We start from the raw sequence: 8357 nt of genomic DNA, 5'->3' as shown, positions 1-8357 counted from the left end.
CCTATCGAAGGGGAGATCTTTTCTCCCAGTGAACTGGCTGGTCCTGACCACGGACGCCAGCCTCCTAGCCTGGGGAGCAGTGTACCGGCACCACACTGCTCAAGGACGTTGGACTTCCCAGGAGTCTTCCCTACCCATAAACATCCTGGAAAGCTGCGAGATCTTCCTCGCACTCAGAGCATTCTGCCCTCTGCTAGCGGGTCATCAGATTCGAGTCCAATCGGACAATGCGACAGCTGTAGCCTACATCAATCGGCAGGGGGACACCTGCAGCAAGGCAGCTTATCTCGAGGCCCACAGGATCCTCAGATGGGCCGAATCGACAGGGTCAGTGATATCAGCGGTACACATACCGGGAGTAGAGGACTGGGCAGCAGACTTCTAAGTCGCCAAGGCCTGGCCGCCGGAGAGTGGTCTCTCCACCCAGAAGTGTTCCTACACATCTACACTTGCTGGGGTACACCAGACGTGGATCTAATGGCCTCAAGGTTGAACGCAAAGGTACCCGCGTTCATAGCCAGGTCACGCGATCCGTAGTCCATCGGCGCGGATGCTCTAGTCTGCTCCTAGCACCACTTTCGCCTGCCTTACATATTTCCACCTCTACATCTGCTGCCGCGGGTAATCAGGAAAACCAAGGCAGAGGGAGTCCCGGTGATACTGATAGCACCGGACTGGCCCAGGCACGCCTGGTACGCTGAATTAGTACAAATGCTCGTAGACGTACCGTGGCACCTTCCAGACATCCCAGACTTGCTGACCCAAGGGCCCATTTCCCATCAGAACTCCAGAGCCCTGAAGCTGACGGCATGGCCATTGAGACCTGGGTATTAAGAAGAGCAGGATTCTCCCCCGCGGTTATCTCCACCATGATCAGCGCCCGAAAGCCTGCTTCATCCTGCATTTACCACCGTACGTGGAAAGTCTTCCTTTCATGGTGCAGGGAAACTAACGTCCAGCCTCTGCCTCTGCCCATCCCCAGAATTCTCGATTTTTGTGCAGGTTGGCTCTCAGTTCCCGTAAAGGGCAGGTCTCAGCGGTCTCAATCTTCTACCAATGCCGCCTGGCTCAAAAACCGCAGGTCAAAACCTTCCTCCAGGGCGTTTCCCATCTAGTTCCCCCATACAAACGGCCGCTGGACCCATGGGACCTCAATCTCGTTCTGGACGGTCTCCAGAGGTCCCCCTTTGAACCTCTTAAGGAATCCTCCCTTGCTCTTCTGTCCTGGAAGGTAACGTTCCTGGTGGCAATTACGTCCATCAGATGGGTTTCGGAGCTAGCAGCACTTTCTTGCCGCAAGCCTTTTCTGATCTTTCACCAGGACAAGGTGGTTCTGCGCCCCCTTCCGGATTTTTCTTCCAAAGGTTCCTACCCCGTTTCATTTGAACGAGGACATTGTTCTGCTTTCTTTTTGTCCACACCCAGTTCATAGGGTGGAATGGTCTCTGCATTCGTTAGACCTCGTCAGAGCTCTCAGATATTACATATCCAGGACAGCCCCCCTTTAGGAAAACTGACTCTTTGTTCGTCATTCCTGAGGGGCCTAAGAAGGGACAGGCAGCTTCAAAGGCGACTCTGGCTCGCTGGATTCGCTCTGCGATCCAGGAAGTCTACCGCTTGCAACTCAAGCCTATTCCTAGTGGGCTGCAGGCTCATTCCACGCGAGCAGTTGGCGCTTCGTGGGCCATTCGGCATCAGGCTTCAGTGGAACAGGTGTGTAAGGCTGCGATCTGGTCTAGCCTACATACATTTTCAAAGCATTACAGAGTCCATACCCAGGTTTCAGCTGAGGCAAATCTGGGTAGGACAATTCTGCAAACGGCAGTAGAGCACCTTCTCTCATTAGGTGCTCCAGGCTGTCTGGGACTGGTTCCTAGTCCTTGGGTTGCGTTGTCTTGTTTTTATTTTTCCCACCCATGGACTGCTTTAGGACGTCCCATGGTCCTGTGTCCCCCAATGAGGCGTCAGAGAAAAACGGATTTTTGTGTACTCAACGTAAAATCGTTTTCTCTTAGCCATCATTAAGGGACACAGCACCCACCCTGTTGCCCTGTTGGGCCTTGGATCTCTCAGTACCTTAATTGGTTATGACTCTTCTTTTCTCATGTTCCTCTGTTGAGATAAGTTTTTACTGGCTTTTTCTCCTACTGCTTGTGTACTAAAACTGAGGTTGCCTGGCCCGGCCATGGGGTGTATACTGCAGAGGAGGAGCTATGCTTTTGCATCTACTTAGTGTCCTCCTATGGATAGGCAGCATAACACCCATGGTTCTGTGTCCCCCAATGATGGCTAAGAGAAAATGATTTTACGGTGAGTACACAAAAATCCGTTTATGTCCATTAGCAAAATTACATTACCCGATGGACAGTCTGGCCCTCAGCACAGAAAACAACAAACAAATTTAAGACCTGTCTATGGTTGCAAAAAAATACAGATTACATTTTATATGATTAAAATCATAGCCTGGCATGATGAAGTTAGAAATACAGTTAGGTCCAGAAATATTTGGACAGTGACACAATTTTCGCGAGTTTGGCTCTGCATGCCACCACATTGGATTTGAAATGAAACCTCTACCACAGAATTCAAGTGCAGATTGTAACGTTTAATTTGAAGGTTTGAATAAAAATATCTGATAGAAATTGTAGGAATTGTACACATTTCTTTACAAACACTCCACATTTTAGGAGGTCAAAAGTAATTGGACAAATAAACCAAACCCAAAAAAAAATTTTTTATTTTCAATATTTTGTTGCGAATCCTTTGGAGGCAATCACTGCCTTAAGTCTGGAACCCATGGACATCACCAAACGCTGGGTTTCCTCCTTCTTAATGCTTTGCCAAGCCTTTACAGCCACAGCCTTCAGGTCTTGCTTGTTTGTGGGTCTTTCTGTCTTAAGTCTGGATTTGAGCAAGTGAAATGCATGCTCAATTGGGTTAAGATCTGGTGATTGACTTGGCCATTGCAGAATGTTCCACTTTTTTGCACTCATGAACTCCTGGGTAGCTTTGGCTGTATGCTTGGGGTCATTGTCCATCTGTACTATGAAGCGCCGTCCGATCAACTTTGCGGCATTTGGCTGAATCTGGGCTGAAAGTATATCCCGGTACACTTCAGAATTCATCCGGCTACTCTTGTCTGCTGTTATGTCATCAATAAACACAAGTGACCCAGTGCTATTGAAAGCCATGCATGCCCATGCCATCACGTTGCCTCCACCATGTTTTACAGAGGATGTGGTGTGCCTTGGATCATGTGCCATTCCCTTTCTTCTCCAAACTTTTTTCTTCCCATCATTCTGGTACAGGTTGATCTTGGTCTCATCTGTCCATAGAATACTTTTCCAGAACTGAGCTGGCTTCATGAGGTGTTTTTCAGCAAATTTAACTCTGGCCTGTCTATTTTTGGAATTGATGAATGGTTTGCATCTAGATGTGAACCCTTTGTATTTACTTTCATGGAGTCTTCTCTTTACTGTTGACTTAGAGACAGATACACCTACTTCACTGAGAGTGTTTTGGACTTCAGTTGATGTTGTGAACGGGTTCTTCTTCACCAAAGAAAGTATGCGGCGATCATCCACCACTGTTGTCATCCGTGGACGCCCAGGCCTTTTTGAGTTCCCAAGCTCACCAGTCAATTCCTTTTTTCTCAGAATGTACCCGACTGTTGATTTTGCTACTCCAAGCATGTCTGCTATCTCTCTGATGGATTTTTTTTTTTTTTTCAGTCTCAGGATGTTCTGCTTCACCTCAATTGAGAGTTCCTTAGACCGCATGTTGTCTGGTCACAGCATCAGCTTCCAAATGCAAAGCCACACACCTGTAATCAACCCCAGACCTTTTAACTACTTCATTGATTACAGGTTAACGAGGGAGACGCCTTCAGAGTTAATTGCAGCCCTTAGAGTCCCTTGTCCAATTACTTTTGGTCCCTTGAAAAAGAGGAGGCTGAGAAAGACTTTTTCCAAAGAACAGTGGTATAAGTCATTTAACCTAACACACAAATCCACCATCTCATGTAGAATGCAGGAACTCAACTATAAAATCCTCGCACGGTGGTACAGGACACCCGCCAGGCTCCACACAATGTTTCCAGAGGTCTCAGACACTTGCTGGAGGTGTCAGACCTCGGTGGGCACAATGCTGCATGTTTGGTGGTCTTGTCCAGGGATCCAGGGATTATGGGAAGATGTCTTTGCTCTCTATAATCATTTACATCAAGTGGGAGTGACACCCTCGCCGGAAGTGGCACTCTTCTCAATGTACGGGGGGGCAATCTCTAAGGCGAAGAGAGGTCTGCTCTCATACTTCATGATCTCAATGAGACAGATCATACCGAAACATTGGAGGTCCACCTATACATTGAGAAGAGCAGACTGGGTGGGGGCTATGGATGCCCTGAGACGTTTGGAAGAGATAAGAGCATTTGATGAAGGGAGAGACTCACTATGCTTTTCCACCTGGTATCCGTGGCTTCAATTCAGAGAAACACAACAATTCCAATCCTGGTTACACACGGGCACGCTGCCACACTGATGTTTGGCGGGGCAAAGTGGCCCTCCTGATGGGAGGGTGGTGTGGTGCGACGTCACAGAACCCTACAGAATCTCCCCTTCTCTCTTTCTCGTGTTTTCCTTCTTTCTCTTCTCTTTCTCCCTCTTCTTCTCCTTTCATCCCTTGCTTTTCTTTCTTTCCCCTCTTTTCCTTCTCTTGCTTATCTAATTAGTGTACATAGGTTTACTTGTTGAAATATATGGCAAGATTATACAGAATGATATTGGCATCTACATATTAAATAGAACAAAAGATAAATGATTGATATATACTTGGGATAAGATGTCATTAAGGATGTTATGAAGAATTTTTCTTGTAAGACCTACGATAAAGTTCACTGTAGTATATGCTGTATAAGATTTAAATGCCCAGACCAAACTGCAACTTTTCCATATTCTGTAAAACCGGGCACTACAAAATTATCTATATTCATGCTTTGTTATATAATTTTTCTTGAAAACAATAAAGAAATATTAAACGAAAAAGAGGAGGCTATGCATTACAGAGCTATGATTCCTAAACCCTTTCTCCGATTTGGATGTGAAAACTCTAATATTGCAGCTGGGAGTGTGCACTTTCAGCCCATATTATATATATATAATTGTATTTCTGAACATGTTTTTGTAAACAGCTAAAATAACAAAACTTGTGTCACTGTCCAAATATTTCTGGACCTAACTGTAGGTTTATCAAAGCTGCTTTGGCAAACTTAAATGCGGTTCACACCATTGTGTTAAATTGTTAGAATGATCTTGCAAGGTACAACATTCAAGAAAAATCAATGAATACGCATAAAAAAGTAAAAAATAAAAATTCCGGGAATAGATCATGTCATCTGGTGTTTGATGTCCATCACGTGACAGATGAGGCCCTGGTATAAACACTATTTTTCTCTAATACAAAACAAAAAAATTCACAATTCATAACACTGGTATGAACGCAGCCCAAAGCAGGTGCATCAAGCACTACATTGAATGAATCTATCCTGAAAAAATAAACTTGCTCCATTTAGTGATGATATGCCTTGTTAGAGTTAAATTGAAGAATGAAAAGTTCACTTACAATGTAACTAAACTAATCTTTTCCAGTTTGTGTAGGAAATGTAAACTCAAACACCACTCTGTTTATCTTGCTGGATGAAAACTACCTTCATACATACTCATGAGCATGTCTTATCAGCTAGGCTGGGCCTGATATTTAGAACAGAATGGGATTTTTTGTTAAATGTTATTATTTATAAACACAATTAATGTTATTAATTATAGCATTAATTTTGGTATAATATTAACTTTAAAAGAAACTAGTCACCTCCAAAAAATACTATTTACCTGTCGATATAGTGGTTATTTGCAGGTAAATCGACCTTTATACCTGTCTTACAGGCCTTATGGAACAACAGCTACAGGGAAAAAAGAAAGTTATTTTCTTCCTGAAGCCGCTCACTTGCAGTGCAAGGAGCTTACAATCGCCCCTCACTACATAGAGAGCATGCTGTAATCTCACCACAGCACTTTGATTGACAGTCTGCTGTGTGTGCACAAGCAGACTATCAATGAAAGTGCAAAGGAGTGATTGACAAGGAGTGAGAGGTAACTGTAAACAGCTCCCTGCACCTCCCCGATGATTAGAAGCGATTGGCTGCAGTGAAAATATAATTTAATTTTCTCCCTGTAGCCACTGCTCCAGTAAGCCTCGAGGCACAATATAAAGGCAATTTACCTGCAGATTATTATTCTTATTGCAGTTAAATAGTGCTTCTAGACGTGACAGGTTCCCATCAATATTGTTTTTAAGACTAAAGGCCGCTTTACACGCTGCGATATTGGTACCGATATCACTAGCGTCACCCGCCCCCATCTGTTGTGCGACACCGGCAAATCGCTGCCCGTGCCGCACAACATCGCCCAGACCCGTCACACTACTTACCTGCTCGGCGACGTCGCTGTGACCGGCAAACCGCCTCCTTTCTAAGGAGGCGGTTCGTTCAGCGTCACAACGACGTCACAGTTTTTTTTAGGTTTTTGCACCCAGTTCAGACTTAGAATGGTGTTCCAAACGTTATTCCTTATTTGTTAGTTGTTTTTCGTTTGTGAACCCTCCCCAACCACACCTATTGCCAATCCATATCATACGCATAAATAGCCTGGGTCTCAGCTTCCCACACACGGTAAGTTTTTTAACTGCATGAGAGGACACACACAAGCTAGGGACCCCAACGTAGAGAAATACTTTGGCGTAGTGTTGGGGCTCTATTTCATTGATCAATTCAGTAGCTAAATTTCTCCTGATTCATATGTTCATGGCAGTAATGCAGATTCCATTTTTCACATTTTCACTCTTGCATATAGCTATTGGATTTTTCAAGTCAGTATTCACACAGCAGTTTCTGCTATTTCATGTATTCCCCTTACATAGTCACTGGTGTGCATACCTTATCTCCCCATAATAAATAGTGCTTCTAGACGTGACAGGTTCCCATCAATATTGTTTTTAAGACTAAAGGCCGCTTTACACGCTGCGATATTGGTACCGATATCGCTAGCGTCACCCGCCCCCATCTGTTGTGCGACACCGGCAAATCGCTGCCCATGCCGCACAACATCGCCCAGACCCGTCACACTACTTACCTGCCCGGCGACGGGGGCGATTCGTTCAGCGTCACAGCGACGTCACAGGTGCGTCACTGAACCGCCGCCCAATAGAAGCAGAGGGGCGGAGATGAGCGGGACGTAACATCCCGCCCACCTCCTTCCTTCCGCATAGCGGCCGGGAGGCAGGTAAAGAGAGGTTCCTCGTTCCTGCAGTGTCACACGGAGCGATGTGTGCTGCTGCAGGAACGAGGAACAACGTCGTTACTGCTGCAGTAACGATTTTTGAGAATGGACCCCCATGTCACCGATGAGCGATTTTGCACGTTTTTGCGATGATGCAAAATCGCTCATAGGTGTCACACGCAACGGCATCGCTAATGCAGCCGGAGGTGCATCACCTTTATTAGAAATAAAAAACACTAACAAATTCCCTGGTTCACCAATTTAATAAGCCCTAAAAAGCCCTCCATGTCCGGCGTAATCCAGGATGGTCCAGCGTCGCTTCCAGCTCTGCTGCATGAAGGTGACCGGAGCTGCAGCAGACACCGCCGCTCCTGTCAGCTCCACGCAGCAACTGAGGTTAGTAGCGCGATCAGCTGAGCTGTCACTGAGGTTACCCACGGCCACCGCTGTATCCAGTGACAGCGTGTAACCTCAGTTACAGCTCAGCTGATCGCGCGGCTGTCTTCAGTTGCTGCATGGAGCTGACAGGAGCGGCGGTGTCTTCTGCAGCTCCGGTCACCTTCATGCAGCAGAGCTGGAAGCGACGCTGGACCATCCTGGATTACGCCGGACATGGAGGGCTTTTTGGGGCTTATTAAATTGGTGAACCAGGGAATTTGTTAGTGTTTTTTATTTCTAATAAAGGATTTTTTTCAGGTGTGTGTGTTTATTTACTGTAACTTACAGATTAATCATGGAAGGTATCTCGTGGAGATGCCTGACATGATTAATCTAGGATTTAGTGGCAGCTATGGGCTGCCATTAACTCCTTATTACCCCGATTTGCCAACGCACCAGGGCAAATAGGGAAGAGCCGGGTACAGTCCCAGAACTGTCGCATCTAATGTATGCGACAATTCTGGGCGGCTGCTGACTGATATTGTTAGGCTGGGGGGCTCACCATAACGTGGCGCTCCCCATCCTGAGAATACCAGCCTTCAGCCATATGGCTTTATCTGGCTGGTTTTAAAATTGGGGGGGGGGACC

The sequence above is a fragment of the Anomaloglossus baeobatrachus genome, chromosome 4, assembly GCF_048569485.1.
Source record: "Anomaloglossus baeobatrachus isolate aAnoBae1 chromosome 4, aAnoBae1.hap1, whole genome shotgun sequence".
Classification (NCBI taxonomy): domain Eukaryota; kingdom Metazoa; phylum Chordata; class Amphibia; order Anura; family Aromobatidae; genus Anomaloglossus; species Anomaloglossus baeobatrachus.
Note: the sequence above shows the minus strand (reverse complement) of the source record.